This window comes from Peromyscus maniculatus, chromosome 2, assembly GCF_049852395.1.
Source record: "Peromyscus maniculatus bairdii isolate BWxNUB_F1_BW_parent chromosome 2, HU_Pman_BW_mat_3.1, whole genome shotgun sequence".
NCBI lineage: Eukaryota > Metazoa > Chordata > Mammalia > Rodentia > Cricetidae > Peromyscus > Peromyscus maniculatus.
Genome location: NC_134853.1, coordinates 66,440,327 through 66,457,953, shown reverse-complemented (window position 1 = coordinate 66,457,953; position 17,627 = coordinate 66,440,327). Strand labels below are relative to the sequence as shown.

The 17,627-nt window shown below is 43.2% G+C and overlaps 1 protein-coding gene across 4 annotated transcripts in view; it reads right to left on the bottom strand.

The window, feature by feature from the left end:
- Ubap1 (ubiquitin associated protein 1) overlaps positions 1 to 17,627 on the bottom strand; it is a 55,523-nt gene that overhangs the window by 35,607 nt on the left and 2,289 nt on the right. Inside the window, exon 2 of one of the 4 annotated variants that reach the window (XM_042271004.2) lies at positions 855 to 954. The exons of the other annotated variants lie outside the window; for them this stretch is intronic. The gene's annotated coding sequence lies outside the window, so the exon portion shown is untranslated. The remainder of the gene's footprint in view (positions 1 to 854; positions 955 to 17,627) is intronic. 4 annotated transcript variants of the gene reach the window in all.

The following is a 17,627-nucleotide window of genomic DNA, read 5'->3' as shown; positions in this document are numbered from 1 at the left end:
GTTCAATTCCCAGCACCCACATGGTGGCTCACAACCATCTGTAATGAGATCTGGCTCCTTCTTCTGGCCTGCATAAATACATGTAAACAGAACATTATATACATAATAAGTTAATACATCTTTAAAAAAAATAAAATAAAAACAGGTCTTATATTGCTGTATTCAAGATACTTTTTATCTTGAAAACAAAGCAAAAACAGCCGGGTATGGTGGCACACTCCTTTAATTTCAGCACTCAGGAGGCAGAGGCAGGTGATCTCTATGAGTTCAAGGCCAGCCTGTTCTACAGAGCTAGTTCCAGGACAGGCAGGGCCACACAAAGAAACCTTGTCTCAAAAAACCTAAAAAAACAAACAAAAAAAAACCTCAAAGCGCCGGGCGGTGGTGGCACACGCCTTTAATCCCAGCACTCGGGAGGCAGAGGCAGGCGGATCTCTGTGAGTTCGAGGCCAGCCTGGTCTACCAAGTGAGCTCCAGGAGAGGCGCAAAGCTACACAAGAGAAACCCTGTCTCAAAAAACCAAAAAAAAAAAAAAAAAAAAAAAAAAAACAAAAAAAAAAACCTCAAAGCAAAAACAACAAGAAATCATCTTTTTTCTGAGTTCAAAAGTCTTCTCACTTACCTGGGGAGTTTAAAAGAAAATCACATTTATAAGCACCTGGAAAGTTATCTGGTATTGTCTCATAAAATTAAACGCACTCAGCACAGAAAAGGTACCTGCAGACATTAAAGGCATGCGCCACCACACCCAGCCTTCTAACAACATTTAAAGGAGAATATTGCTGTCTTAACTGAAACATTCCTCCTCACAAGCCCTGTTCCATGCCTCAATTTCAAACACTTAAGAAACTCACTTCAGTCCACAAGTAACTATGTCCCTCTGCCAAAAATTCACAAAACCTGGTCTTCAATGCTGGTATCAAAGAATTTCAGAAGCACACCTGTGGAGCACACCTGTAAGAGGTAGAAGTAGAGGCGAGAAAACCAGTTCAAGCTCATCCTTGGCTACCCATAAGTTCAAGACCAACCTGGTCTCTTGGGGAACTGTCCAATAAACAGGCAATACCTTGACCCGCCAACCACCCTAACGACGTCATCCTACATAAAGTCCTCCTCTCTCCCTCTCTCTATTCCCATAAGGTCACATCTGCTCCCTCTCCTTTTCCTCCCTCCCCCCTCCCCCTCTCTTCTTTCCTCTCTCTCTCTCTCTCTCTCTCTCTCTCTCTCTCTCTCTCTCTCTCTCTCTCCCTCCCTCCCTCCCCCTCTCTCCTCTCCTCCTTCTCTCCTCAGTCCCTGCCCGCTTCCTCTCTTGCCCTCTCTTCCCCTTCCCCTAATAAAACTTTCCAAGTGTCACCTGCATGGTGTGCCTTTCCCCACGGCTTCCACCCTCCGTGGGCTCCCACCCTCCGTGGGCTCCCACCCTCCGTGGGCTCCCACCCTCCGTGGGCTCCCACCCTCCGTGGGCTCCCACCCTCCGTGACCTCGCCTGCCATGTCTGCATGGTGTGTCTCTTTCTCACTCACTGTGGGGCCTCTCCACTCCAACCCACCAAGGTATCTCTCCTGCCATTTTACAAAATTGGTGTCATGACTCAGATTCGAACCCAGGCTGCTGCGGCCATAATGCAGAGTACTAACCACTTACATGATCATGGCCAGCCACATGCACAGTGACATAAAAGTCTATGCAAGCTTTGAGGGTCTCAGAAAATGACTAAAGATATAAATACCAGTTTCAAAGGTATAAACAGAAGATTTAAATAAATGCTTCAGATTACTTCCCCCTTCTGATATTGTTATATTAAGATTTCAAATGTTCAGAGTTTAACATTAATAGAATTCTGATACTATTTGGGTCACAAGCTCAAGATTTTAGATTTTCTATGGTTGTCTTCTAAATATAAACTTAAAGATGCTTCTCATCAGGCCAAAGATATTTCTGTCCAATCTATACCCGACTCTCTAGACAAAAGAAAAATAGACACACTTTTAACCCAAACCTGTAGTTTTTGCTAAGTCTCAAAGGTATGAGTCTACTCCTGCTGTTTTACAGATACCCATTACCTGCTTTTCTACGATATGGATTTCAATACTGATTGGTAATACCAATATATCTAAAGCTTTTATGTCCTTTGTGAAATAAGAGTTCATATAAGCGTCAGAGGATCAAAAGAAGTCATAAAACAGATCCACTTCACAGAGGTCAAAAGGACTCCAGATAAGCACAGCAGTACAACTTGAGTTTTCCTCACTGTCTATTCCTGAGGATTGTATTTCTCTCTACTGGTCTTGGAACTCCTCCCCTTCCCAATTACTAAGACTTTGGGCCTAGAAGTTCCAAATAAGTTTATAAATTTTAACTCTGTTCCTAGTTTGAACTTGTCTCAACAGGTTTCCACTTGGCTAGCAGACACATCCAAGCATCAGTTGCAGACTACAACCTGCTCCAAATAACTATGAGCTCTGGACTTGCTGAAAACTGATGTGGACTAGCCCAGCCAATATAACTGTTCCCTGTCTCTACAGCTGGGTCAGATAACCACATGCATCTGACATATGCCCCATTGCCCAGCCTTTGACTAGCCTTTCAGCCTTTGACTAACCTTTTAGCCTTTTTGGGCTCTGATAACAATGCCCCAATGTCAGCCAGAAGCAATTACAGAAGAGAACACATCATCCTGTGCTCCCTGCCCATAATAGGTTGAAATGCTGAGTCAAAAGGAAACTCCCTGGCATAGGGGACCAAATGGCTTCCTATAATGCCCACTGACATACTAGGAAACTGGTCCCAGAGTTGTCAATTGATAGATTTATTAACTAAAATGGTTCTGAAATGAGATAAGACACTTGACCTTCTTTATACAGAACCAAAGAGGTATTATATGACCTAAAGAAATTACTATTTCTATATAAACCATTCAGGATTATAATCTGGCTGTACTCAAAGTTCAGAACTACAGGGCCTTTAAAATGGCAGTAGATATAGGTATCGCTGCCCTAGAAAAATCTGTTACACAAAATGCTGGGATCTCTTCTACCCATCATTAAGAAAGAAAACGAGAAAAAAAAAAAAAAAACCAGAAGAATGCATGTCTAGCCTCCTTGTATTTGCTAACTTTGTTAAGATTAAGCTATTTGAACGTACTGAGTCATATAAAAGTTTTATTTTGATACTAGAAGAGCTGTAATTCAAAATCATTATTTTTAGGTCTGAACCTGACAGTAATTGTAACATCCTAGTCTTGTGAAAGCTGCTAACAATATTAAAGACTGTTAGGTCCAGGCGGCGCAGGCGCACCTTTAATCCCAGCACTCGGGAGGCAGAGGCAGGAGGATCTCTGTGAGTTCAAGGCCAGCCTGGGCTACAGAGTGAGTTCCAAGAAAGGCGCCAAAGCTACACAGAGAAACCCTGTCTTAAAAAAACAAGAAAAAAAAAAAAAAAAAAAAAACCCTCCATTATCTCCCAATTTGTTGACAATTTTTCAGGATGGACAGAGGCATTTCCCACCTCCAGAGAGAAACAGATGTGATGGCTCAGGTACTCCTGAAGAATGTATCATCCCTCGATTGGCATGCCATCTCACCAAGTTCCTGGGACTTCACTGCTGGTACTACCTCTCCAGACTCCTCAAGAGGTACCTACCCAGGAACTGGAACCTGGTTTTCCAAGATGTCCCAATGAAGGGCATATCTGCTCTTGTGTCTTGCTCATTCACCTCTGCCTCTTCTGTACTACCAGGGCACTTCTCTGTCCCATTCTTTCTGGCAGTCTTCACTTTTCCTATGGCTAGCCCTGCTCATGGGGCCAAGGATAACAATCTATTTTTTTTTTCTTCCCCTAGTAACCTGCCTTCTCAGCTCCCTCAAGGTGTCTCCAGGAAGACAGCTAACTGAATGCTTCTTCACTCACACCTCCTATAACTCTGAATCCCAACTTCTCCCTCCCCAATTTGTCCCAAATCAGCAGGAAGCAGTCTCAAGATTTTGGCGCCCTAGTTCCCCCCACACACACTTGCTATCCATAACTCATCTTTTTATAATAATCAAAAGGGAAGAACAGCCTTTTTAAGCTTTTAGGCTTTCCTCAGCAGTTCAGCTGAGATCCATTCGGATGAGGATTTGAAGGCTTTCAGTCTGAGGAAACAGGATCAGCTGAGAAGTTGGTGAGGTTGGATGTAGCTTGTTCTGCTTCTCTGATCTTTCAGAATTTACCCCAATATCTGCCTCCGGGTTTGTTTTTATTAATAAGATCTTTTAAGATTAAAAAAAAAGGGGGGGGGGAGAATGTTAGCATTCAGACCCACTCTTTAGGGACCCAGCCAATAAGCGGGCAATACCTTGGCCTACCCAGCGTCTTGACAACCTCATCCTATGTAAAGTCCCCTTTAAGAGACAACCCCTCCCCTTCTCTCTCTATTCTCACAATCTTGCTCTTGCTCTCTTTCCCTCTCCCTTCTTCTCGTCTTTCCTCTCTCTTCCCACGAGGTCACTCTGCATTTCCTCTCTTCCTTCCTCTCTTTCTCTTCTCCTTCTCTCCTCAGTCCCCACCCACTTCCTCTCCTCTCCCTCTCCCTTCCCCTTCCCTATAAAACTTTCCACATGAGGGCCACCTGCATGGTGTGGCTTTTTCCACAGCTCCCACCCTCCATGACCTCACCCCCTGTGCCTGCATGGCGTGTCTCTTTCTCACCCATCACAGGGTCCCTCAGCTTCAGCCCACTAAGGTCTCTCCCATTGTTTTACAAAAGTCTACAATTTTTTTTTTTTTAAAGAAAACAGAAGTGAGCCGGGCGGTGGTGGCGCACGCCTTTAATCCCAGCACTCGGGAGGCAGAGCCAGGCAGATCTCTGTGAGTTCGAGGCCAGCCTGGGCTACCAAGTGAGTTCCAGAGAGGCACAAAGCTACACAGAGAAACCCTGTCTCGAAAAAAACAAAAAAAAAAAAAACAAAAAAAAAAAAAAAAAGAAAACAGAAGTGGAGGGCTGGAGATATGCTCAGAGGTTAAGAGCTTACTGTTCTTGTAGAGGACCCCTGAATTAATGTCTCAAAACTGTACTATAACTCCCAGCTGTCTAGGCAATCCAATATCGTATTTCTTACTCCATTGCCTGTATTAATGTGCAAATACACACAGAGGCAAGTAAATCTTACACACAGAAGGAAGGAAGGAAGGAAGGGAGGGAGGGAGGGAGGGAGGGAGGGAGGGAGGGAGGAAGGAAAGATAGATAAATAAAAGGAAGGAATCAAGCACAGGGACACATGCCTTTAATGCAAGCAGTAGGGAGGCAGAGGCAGGCAGACCTCCAAGTTAATGGCCAGCCTGGGCTACATAGTGAGACTGTCTCAAAACACAACAAAAAGAGAGGTGAGATGGTTCCATGGCTAAAATTCTGTGCAAGCATGAGGACCCAAGTTCAGATGCCCAGCCCCCATGCAGAAAACCACACGAGGGGCTGAAGACATGGTTAACAGCTCTTACTGCTCTTCCAGAAAACCAGAATTTGGTTCCTAGTGCACATAACTACCTGTAACGCCAATTCCAGGATACCTGAAACATTCTTCTAGCCTCTTCAGGCACCCATACACACACATGGATATATTCATACACATAAATAATGTTACTTTTAAAAATTATTGGAATAAAAGCCCGGGGATGGTGTCTCACACCTATAAGTCCACAGGGGACAGAGACAGGATGATCCCTAGGGCTTGCTGACTAGCCAGGCTAGCAGAAATACAATGAGGTTTTTTTGTTGTTGTTTTTGTTTTTTGAGACCTTGTCAAAAAAAAAAAGTGGAGGACAGACATCCAATGTCATCCTCCTCTGACCTATACACACCACAGGAGTGAGTACACCCACACACATACACCACATTCACAAGCACACACACACACAAAATGGGAAGAGAAAAACATCTAAGTATGTAATTCATAAAGAAAAGGAAATGACAAATTTCAAGAGGACAGTTAGTTAACTCTGAAACAAAGGGATGGAATAGGAAAGAAGCAGGTGAATGAACAGAACACAAATGCTCTAAGAGTCCAAGAAGTGTCATCTGTTAATTTAAATGCTTGAAATGAAATGCCTGTGTTATACAAAGTATACTGCAAACCTAGCTCTTTTAGCCACTACATATTCTGCCAAAAACTCATAGTACTAGATTAGGTTAACAAACTGAACATCGGGGCTAGAGAGATGGCTCAGAGGTTAAGAGCACTGGCTGTTCTTCTAGAGGACCTGAGTTCAATTCCCAGCACCCAACATGGTGGCTCATAACCATCTATAATGAGATCTGATGCCTTCTTCTGGCCTGCAGACACATACATGCAGGCAGACCACTGTATACATAATGAATAAATAAATCTTTAAAAAAAAAACTGAACATCTATCGAATCCAATTACAATTTCCAAACCATAATAGCACTCCCACAAGAACCTACACAAACTCGAGCACACACCCTCTAGTTACCAGAACTGGAATGTTCCAGTAAAATAGAAAGTCATCAATATCAGCCTGATAAAGAAACACTTTAAAAGTCCTAACCCTGTTCTCTGGAGAAATGGCTAATTAAGGCTATTGTACTCTGAACGGCATTCCCCATGGCCAATTTGAAACAGACTCAGAAAGCAGTACAGAATTTTTAACCTAAAGCGTAAAGTAAGTGCACTTGGGCACATACTGAGGTCACCTAACAACTAAAACCTACTTCAGCTCTAGATGTTTTTCCAAAAATAGACACACCAAAAGTGAAGCCCATTCTCTCTGAAACACTTGAAAGTTTTCCCTCAAGTGTTTTTCTTTTTCCTTTTTTATTTTTATTTATTTATTGATTTTGTGAGACAGGGTTTCTCTTTGTAGCTATGGCTGCTCTGGAACTCACTCTATAAACCAGGCTAGACTTGAACTTGGAGATTCACCTGCCTCTACCACAGGGATGCTGGGATTGATTGCCCCAATCCAAAAATCAGACTGCACAGTACATTCTGCAATTCCACCCAATCACAAAGTCCAAGCTCAGACACACTAGACCAAAACTCCAACAACCCCACCAAACTTTGGAACACTGTTTGCCAACAGCCCTACCAAGAGAGACTGCAGCCAAATGACCCCACCCACCCACAGGGCACAACATGTAACTCACACGATTGCAGAGCCCAGTTTACAGCAGCTCAGTTATGAAATAGACCTCACAGCCCAATCTTCCCAAAGAAAACTGCAGAGCCTGCTTACAGTCCTCCCCCTCACAAATTTCATCCAGTAGCATCTCCTGACCACGGGGCCCAGCCGAGACCCACTGACTGACAAGAGCCCAGCCAGAAGCCCTACTCAATCTCAACAACATTTTGGTTCCACCAAATCCCAGCAGCAAGCTGCTAAAGAACAAAAGAAAACAAGAAGCGACGTAGAAACCTCTCTCGAAGACCTGAGTGCCATCTCCAGAACTCACGGTCAAAGAAGGCAATAGGCAGAAGTTGTTCTCTAACTTCCACACATACACCATGGCATACGCACACCTATACTCACAAACGTACACGTGTGTATCATGCACACACTCAATAAATAAAATAAATATACTATGTGGGTGGTTTAACATCTTTTTTTCCAAAACGTGGTCTCACTATGTAGCTTTGGTTGGTCTCAAACTCACAGAGATCCACCCACCTCTGTCTCCCAAGTGCTGGGATTAAAGGCATGCAAAACTATGCCCAGGATACATCTTTTAAAGCTTACAATTAAGCAAAAGTAAGTAAGAACCAGGTATGTAATGTTTCTGTCGGCTTAGATGCTGCAGATAAGTCTACTGATATTTTAGTTATCGTCTGCCACCCCACAACCCACCAGTCAGTGCCCCAGAGGTACATATAATTAAAAAATAAAATAAATCTTAAAAAAAAAATCTAGAGGAAAAGAACAAATACCTGATATGAAGAAGAAACAGCTTCAACAAAGACTTCATCAAGCAAAAGAACCAATAAACAAAACATATCATAGAAAAATATTCAGAGAGCTGGCAGTGGTAGAGCATGCCTTTAATCCTGGAAGCAGAGGCAGGAAGTCTACAGAGCAAGTTCCAGGATAGCCAATGCCGCACAGAGAAACCCTATCTTAGAAAGAACAAAACAAATACATTTATTTGTTTATCCCACCCCAAGACAAATGGGTGTGATTGCAGGCTCCTACCTCAGCACTTAGAAGACTGAGGCAGGAGGGCTGTGGTGAGTTCAAGACCAGCCTGGGCTATATACACATCAAGTAACAAGCCAGCCAGGATATACATAAACAAGACCAGATCAAAAAAAAAATAGGATTAGGGTGATTAAGATGCTGCTGTCCACCAGGCGGTGATGGCACTGGCCTTTAATCCCAGCACTCGGAAGGCAGAGCCAGGTGGATCTCTGTGAGTTCAAGGCCAGCCTGGTCTACAAAGTGAGTTCCAGGAAAGGCGCAAAGCTACACAGAGAAATCCTGTCTCAAAAAAAAAAGATGTTGTTGCCCCACAAGACAGGTAAAGCCATCTAGATCGTGACTGTGCCCCAACATGGTGTTGAGAGGCTGAGGTCAGGTCAAAGAAGTAGTAACAAACAATAACGTAAGGAGTTAAAGGTAGCAGAAACTAGATTAGCATCCAGATTATCAGCTCGGTTCTGTTGTTCCCTATTTACCTACCCCTTCTGCTTTCTCTCTTCAGAACTTACTTTTTTAATTTTCATTTTGTGTATGTATGTTTATGTGTACATGCTGGGTTCCTGGGAGCTGAAGTCATAGGCAGTTGCGAACCACCTGATGTAGGTGTTGGGAACCGAACCTGGATCCTCTGGAACAGCAGTGTTTGTTCTTCACTGCTAAGCCACCTCTCCGGGCCCTGTTCTCTCTCTTTAGCGAGGGAGGGTCTCACCCTGACTGGCTGGGATTTGCAGTTCTTATCCTAATTCTCTGTCTCCCACACGCACAGGCTTGTGTCACCTCACCCACTGTGCTGGGTGGTTTCTGTCACCTTACTACAAACTAGAGTCACTCAGGAGGAGGGACCCTCCTCCATCAGACGGGCCTGTTGGCATGTCTGTGGAGCATTTTCAAGACATGGCAGAGCCTACAGGGCAGCACCACCCCTGGGCAGGGGTCCTGGGTTACACAAGAAAGCAGGCTGAACTAGACATGGAGGGCAAGCCAGTAAGCAATATTCCTCCGTGGTCTCTGCTTCAGTTCCTGCCTCGAGCTTCTGCCCTGGTTTCCCACTGTAACCTGTGGGTTGTAAGATGAAATAAACTCTTTCCTCCCAGAGTTGCTTTTGGTCAGTTTTATCACAGCAACAGAAAGTAACTGGTACACCCAGCTTTAACCATTTTCTTAGTTTGCTTTTTATTACTATAATCTGAAGCTGAGTGACATAGGAAAGAGACCTCACGTGATAGTGAACACTTGTAGTCCCAGCTACTAGGAATGCTGAGACAGAAGCATTTGAGCCCATGGGTTCAAGACCAGTCTAAGCAACATGACAAAGCAATTTATTAAAAAGTAAGAAAGGTGAAAATCAGCTCAATTTGAGGCTGAAAAATCCCAAGAGCATCCCAGGTTTGTTGAGGACCTCACTATGATAACAGCACCCGCCAAAAGGGCATCGCACAGTGAGACAGGAAAGCAGCAGAACCAAGAGAGGCCAGTTTTGCTGTTCTGTTTTGTTTCTTAACTCTACGTAAGTAGGTGCCTGCACATGGGTGTGTGCACTTGGTGCAGCTGCCCACAAAGACGAGACACAGATCACCGGGAGCTGCAGTTACACACAACTGTGAGACTCCTGATGTGAGTGCTGAGAACCAAACCCAGGTCCTTGGAAGAGCAGCAAGAGTTCTCGTCCATGAGATTCTCCCTAGCCCTTTTTTCTTGTTCTTTTATAATCACAAACTCTTTCAGGCTCTAACTGGCATTCCATGGGAAGCATTTCATTCCAAGAAAAACACTTCTAATGTCCCAGTCTCTACTACTAGGCTCCATTTTTTTTTTCTTCTTGGTTTCTTTTCTTTTTCTTCTTTTTCTTTTGAGACAAGATCTCACTATGTATCCCTGGCTGGCCTGAAAGGTGATCTATTATAGATTAGGATGAACTCAGAGATCACCTGCCTCTCTGCCTCTGGGTATCTTTTCCCCCTTTCTTCCTCCACTCCCCACCCCCAATCTTTGTAGACAAGTCCAGTCTGGCCTCAGACTAGCTATGTAACCACAGATGACCTTCTGGTCCTCCTGCCTCCACTTCCAAAGTGCTGGGATTACAGGTATGCACCACCACACCAGCTTATTCCATGCCAAGGATCAAACCCAGGGCTCTGTGCATACCACAGAAGCACTCTACCAACCAAGGTACAGTCAGAAGATTCAAAAGGCTGGGATGAGGGTGTAGCCCAGTTAGTAGAGTGCTTGCCTGGTGAGCATGAGACCAGCCATATGGTCCTGGGTTCAATCCCTAGCACTACCAAAAAGCCTCAGCAGCTCACGAAACTTCAAGAGATTCAGAAATTACAAGGCCCAAGGCCCCTCCCCAAGCTTAGATAAGCAACTGCTAGGCAGAAGAGACTCTGGCTCCCTGCACATTGTGAAGAGAGGACCAGGGTTGCAGCTTTCTGAGCTGTCACCCAAACTAGGATAGGCTAGCCTTTTAGGCATCCATGCTCTTGTGACAACAACAACACACACACACACACACACACACACACACACACCTGTGCACTAAACTGGATGTGGGTCTTAGACTTGAGTAGAATCATTTCTTTAGTATGTTGCTGACAAGGTGAAAAGACATTAGTTCTTGCCTTTCCCCAAAGCAGGAACAAAACAATGATCTTAACCAAGATCAAACATTCAACTCAATAGAAGAACAATTCCTAATTTCAAAGTACTTATGGTGATTAATCTTCACAGCACCCAGGGGTGTGCCTGTGAAGGCAGTTCCAAAGAGGATTAACAGGAAAGACCCACCCTGAACTCAATGACGCCATCCATTGATAGAGGCCTGAATAAATATAAGGAGAAGGAGGGAAAAGGCAAGTTAGACATTCAATCCCTCTCTGCTTTTCCTGTCATGCTGGAAGTGCTCTATGACAAGAGAGACTACATCCCAAAGTAAATCTTTCTTGCTTTATGTCAGATGTCTCTCAGTGATAAGAAGCTGAGTAGTAAAATAATGGTCCTTGTTTCTTGGGAACTTTAGGGGGTTTTGTTTGTTTCTGAGACATGAACATATTCTATAGTCTAGGCCTGCCTCAGCCTCTTGAGTGCTAGCATTACAGAAAACAAAATCTGGGGATGGAGGTGGGGGATATGCACTTACATGTGTGCAGGGGAGTATGTGCCTGTGGAGACCAGAGGTCAACTTCCAATATCACTCCTTAGGAGACATCCACCTTGTTTTTTGAGCCAAAGTCTCTTATTGGGACTTTGGGTTCACCAATTAGGTTGAATAACCAACAAGTCCTAAGTATCTGCCTGTCTTCAATTTTCTAGGGCTTTCACACTTCTATGACTAAAGTGTGTGCCACCACCACACCCAGAGTACAAACCGCCATGCCCAGCTTTCCCTGAGTACTAGGCATTTAAGCTCAAGTCCTCACGACCGCACAGCACAGCATTTGCCAAACGAGCAATCTTGAGCTGGAGAGAGCACCTGTTGATCTTGTAGAGGACCTGGGTTCAGTTCCCAGCACCCACACAGTGGCTAACAACCTTCTGTGACTCTGCTTGCAGAGGATCTTTGCAAAGTCGACTTCTTTTACTAAAAGAACTAACAGTTTACACTGAGTAACCCATAAAGAAAATTCTGTCAACTCGTATTAACATTTAAATGTACATGTCATTCATAAATTTATTGGTGTCTCAGTCTTGGAATATGTATGATAAGGCATGATTAAGCTGCTTTTAGAACTGTCTGCTTTGGGCTAGGAGTGAAACTCAATTTGCAGAGCACTTTCAAAGCAAGTATGAAGCCCTTAACTCTAACCCCATCTCCTCATGAAACCAGACATGGCAGCACACACCTGTAATCCCAGGTGATGGCAAGAGGAGGGGAAACTCAAGGTCATTCTCTGCTATACAGAGAGCTCCAGGCCAGCCTGGGATATATGAGATCCTGTATAAAAAACAAACAGGGGCTGGAGAGATGGCTCACTGGTTAAAAGCACTGGATGCTTTTCCAGAGGACCTAGGTTCAAGTCCCAGTACCCACATGTCAGCTCTCAACTTTCTGTAACTTCCATTCAGGGACTCTGACATGCAGGCAAAACACACTCATAAAATAAAATAATCATTTTATTAATCCCCCCCAAAAAAGAAAGGACTAGATAAATGACTCAACAATTAGGAGCACTTGTTGCTCTTCCAGAGGACACATATTCAGTTCCCATCACCCCCATGGTGGATCACAACTGTCTAACTCCAGTTCCAGGGAATCTGACTTGTCTACTGGACCCTGAGGGCACCAGGCATGCACATGGTGCACATACCATACATGGGCACTCACACATACACATAAAATAATAATTAACACACACACAGAGAGAGAGAGAGAGAGAGAGAAGAGCTGGAGAGATGGCTCAGAAGTTTAGAGCCCTCGCTGCTCTTCCAGAGCCCTGGGTTTGGTTTTCAGCACCCACGGCTCACAACTGCCTGTAACCTCAGCTTCAGATGATCTGTCATGGTCACTTTCCTAGTGCTGTAATCAGACACCATTACCACGGAGCTTGTATTTAAAGAGCTTGTATTTAAAGAGTTTATTGGCGCTTAGTTTCAGAGCATTAGAGTCTATAACCATCATGGCACACAGCATACCAGTGGGCAGGCAGGCACGTGGCACTAAAAGAGTGGCTGAGAGCTTAAATCTTCATCTACAAGCATGAGGGTGACATGAGTCTTTGAAACCTCAAAGCCTGCCCCCAGTGACCGGACTACTCCAACAAGGCCACAACTTCTAATCCTTCCCAAACAGTTCCACTAGCTGGGGACCAAGTAGTCAATCAAGTATGTGAGCCTCTGAAGGCCATTCTCATTTAACCACGACAGGATCTGATATCCTCTTCTGGCCTTTGCAGGCACCTACATACATGTAGCATACAGACATAGACACATACACAGAAATAAAAATAGTGAAAATGAATCCTAAAACCAAACAAACAACAACCACAAATAAAAATAAAAACAAAACAACTCTCAGGTCTTATGATGCCAAAATTCCTTGTAAGTTCTCCTTTCTTTTTTCTTTGAGTCAAGGGTTCATACAGGGCAGGTAGGCCTCAAATGTCAAATTGCAAACTACACTGATGTGCTATTGTATTTACTGATATGGCATGCAGGCTGGGGTGCAGCTTAGTAGTAGGGCACTTGCCTAGCATGTACAAGCCTTAAGTCAAGCCCTAGTACCAACATTAAAAGAAGAAATTGTTTAAAATAGCATGTCTGAGCTGGGTGGCAGTGGCGCACGCCTTTAACCAGCACTTGGAAGGCAGAGCCAGATGGATCTCTGTGAATGTGAGGCCAGCCTGGTCTACAGAGTGAGATCCAGGACAGGCTCCAAAGCTACACAGAGAAACCCTGTCTCAAAAAACCAAATAATAATAATAATAATAATAATAATAATAATAATTAAGCTGCTACAACTGTCCATTTGTGGGGCTTTTCTATCACACAAAACAGAAACTCTGTAACATAATATCATGAATGTAATAAATCATATAAATACAGTTATTGAATGAATACTGCAAATGTAATCAATGAATACCACAAATGTAATTAATATCATGAGTGTAATTAATGAATATCATGAGTGTAATTAATATCTTGAATATAATTCATGCCACTGAACTGTGAACTTAAAAATGGTTACAACTGCAAATATTATGTTCATTTAAAAACATAAGGTGGAATGTAATCACAATACATTATGTGTGTGTGTGAAGTTGAAGACAGCAATGTTCTAAAATAGAAAGTGGTGAGGGTGTCATGGGCCATGAAGATGCTGGACTAAAGTCTATCAAATTGTGCAAACAGGCAAACTGTATACTATGTGACAATAAAGATTTTATAAAACATAAAAAAATAAATAAATAAGTAAAATAATTAAGCTGAATGTATGTGGTGGTTTACACCTGTAATACCAGTACCTGGGAAGTGGAGGCAGAAGGATCAGGAGTTCAAGGCCAGCCTGGGCTATATCAAGACCCTGTCTCAAAAGTTAACCAGAATAAATAAAGAAATCTTTCTCAACCAAGATGAGAAACAATTCAAAATAATGCCAAAAAATAAAAAACACAAATCTCCCAGAAGCACAAGTTGCCAACAAAACATGAAAACAAGCTTAACTTTAGGAAATACCAATTTAAAAATCACGTAACAGAGACCATTTAAACCCCCCAGATTAGAAAAAAAGTTAAAGCTGCACAATATCAAGTGCTGAAGAGGAAAATGAAGCAACCACAACACACACTGGTAGCCTCTTGACTCAGTCATCACAAGATTTTACCATGAGCCAGTGCGGTGACTCAGATCCTGGAAGTGTTTAGTAAGCATCAAGAAACTGATAATGCCCAAAGCATGCTGGCACAAGCCTTCAATCCCGGAAGCTGAGGCAGGAGAAGAGCTGAAGGTGTGAGGACAGCCTGGTCTACAGAGGAAGGCCAGGCCAGTCTGGGTTACACAGAAACTGAAAATAACCAATACAATTACAAGAATACATGCAAATTACTTCCAAATACAAATTCTGGTCCTTAGGTATAATTTAACAAAGCAATGCAAACAAGAAAAATTTCAGTCTTTATCCAATGTATCCTATTTTGTTTTGAGGTATGTTTGATTGTGTGATAATAAATATTCAAGTATTGATTTCCTCCTAGCATACTGATAACATAAATGACTAAAATTCTAAACAACTACTTTCACTCATTACTCTATTTCAATGTGAACAAATAATTTTACATGGCATGACTTTAAAACTAGTACTTAAACTTTATGGGACGTGAAACATCCCTGTGACTACCTAAGAGGGGCAAAATGGACTCACATTCAGAATTAGCAGTCACACTGAACCAATTTGAATTCAGATTCAGATTCACCATTTAAAACTGTAATCTGGGCCAGGCGGTGGTGGCGCACGCCTTTAATCCCAGCACTCGGGAGGCAGAGCCAGGTGGATCTCTGTGAGTTCGAGGCCAGCCTGGGCTACCAAGTGAGTCCCAGGAAAGGCGCAAAGCCACACAGAGAAACCCTGTCTCGAAAAACCAGAAAAAAAAAAAAAAAAAAAAACTGTAATCTGGCCAGGTGGTGGTGGCCAATGCCTCTAATCCCAGCCTGGTCTACAGAGCAAATTCCAGGACAGCCAGGGCTACAAAGAGAAACCCTGCCTCAAAAAAAAAAAAAAAAAAAAAAAAAGACAAAACAAAGCATTTGATAGAGAAATAGAAAAACACATTTCCTAAGGGCCCTGAACTAATGGCAGCTGAAACACTGGCTGCTTTTACAGGAACCCAGGCTCAGTTCCCAGCACTCATATGAAGGCTAGCAACTGTCTGCTCCAGAAGACCTGATGCGCTCTTCGGCCTTTTACAGGCACCAGGCACACCCATGGTGCACAGGCAAAACACCCATAAATATAAAATCAAAATAAATTTTTAAAAAGAAAGACTATCAGATCCCAGCTCTAAGAGATCCAACACCTCTGGCTTCTGCAGGTACTGCATTCATGTGTACATATTCACACTCTCACACATCCACATATACATAGAATTAAAAAATTAAAATTAAAATTAGGGGAAAAAAAAGACCAGCATCTGTGCTACCAATAGCACTTGCTGGTGAAGGCACTGGCTGTCAAGCCAGGCACAATTCCCCAAAACCACATCATTGAAGGAAGGTGCAAACTCCTGCAAGCTGTCCTGATCTCCACAGACATGCCCAGTTCATACTAAATGAGTGAACAAAAAGACGTAAAAAAGAATTAAAGCTGGGCAATGGTGGCATACACCTTTAATCACAGCATTTGGGAGGAGAGGCAAGCAGACCTCTGAGTTCCAAGACAACCAGAGCTACACGGAGAAACCCTGTCTCGAAAAGCCGAATTAGTAATATTTTTTTTTAATTAAAGAGCTGGGGGAGGGGATGGCATATGCCTTTAATCCTAGCACTTGGGAGGCAAAGGCAGGTGGATCTTTGTGTGTTCAAGTCTAGCCTGGTCTCTAGTCTATAGAGTAAGTTTCAGGACAGCCAGAGCTACACAGAGAAACCCTGTCTCAAAAACCCAGGGGGAATAAAAAAAGAATTAAAGAAATGCTATCTAAAAAAAGTCACCATATTAACGATAAACAAGTGGGTTTTGTTTTGTTTTGTTTTTTTTTCTGTTTACTGAAGAAAAAAGGTTTGCACTTGAAGGGAACTACACTTAAGACAGGGTCTCTCATGGAACCAGGAGCTCAAAGATTCGGCTGCATTATCTGACGGTGAGCCCCAGCTATCATCCTGTCTCCACCTCCCCAGACCTAAAACCACTGCAATGCCCAGCTTTTTTGTTTGGTCATTTTGTTTTGTTTTGTTTTTCAAGACAGTTTCTCTGTATGACAGCCCAGGCTGTCCTGGAACTCGCTCTGTAGACCAGGCTGGCCTCAAACTCAGAGATCCATCTGCCTCTGGTTCCTGAGTCCTGGGATGAAAAGGTGTGCACCACCACCCAGCAATACCCAGCCTTTTAACATACGGATCCAAACTCAGGTCCTCGAAAGGCAAGCAGTTCACAGTCTGAGCCTCCTCCCCAGGATCCGCTTAATCTTAACCACAACTTTAATACTGCCTAGTGACACATGCCTTTGATCCCAGCACTCGGGAGGCAGAGGCAGGCAGATCTGTGAGTTTGAGGCCAGCCTGAGCTACAGAGTGAGTTCCAGGACATCTAGGGCTACACAGAGAAACCCTGTCTCATAGATAGATAGATCTTAATACATTCAACAATATAACAGAAAAAATATATCGGTATCTATACTCAGAAATAATTATATATTTATAATGCTGAATATATTCAAAAGAACTTATATCATCAATTAAATTTCAGGTATCCTAAGCTTTTGGGGGCAGTAGCAGAGGTAAAGTCACTATGTAGTCTAAGCAGGTCCTGTGCTTACAATTCTCCTGCTTCAGCCTCAGAAGTGCTGACATGTCAGGCACATAGGACCACTCCTGACAGATTTTAAATACCATAGTCAAAAGAGGAACCCAAGCCTGACAACCTGAGTTTGATCCCTGGAACCCACATTCAGGAAGGAAAGAACCAACTCCAGCAGATCGTTCTGACCTACACACACAAGTCATTTAATTTTAAAAATTAAAAATTGGCTAAAGACACACAAAGCGACATTTGTCAAAGAAATGTGCACTGATAACCACTGAGGATGCCTATCTAATGTGCCTTATGAAGATACTGTTTTCTCAAAATCAAAACGAAAAATAAAACCAGCCAAGTGTGGTGGTAAATGCCTTTAATCCTCTCTCTTAGGCAGAGACAAGAAGATCCGAGCCTGAGGTCAGTCTGGTTTACATGGTTCCAGGTCAGCCAGGGCTACATACTGAAACAGTCTCAAATAAAAAAGAAAAGGGAGGGCCG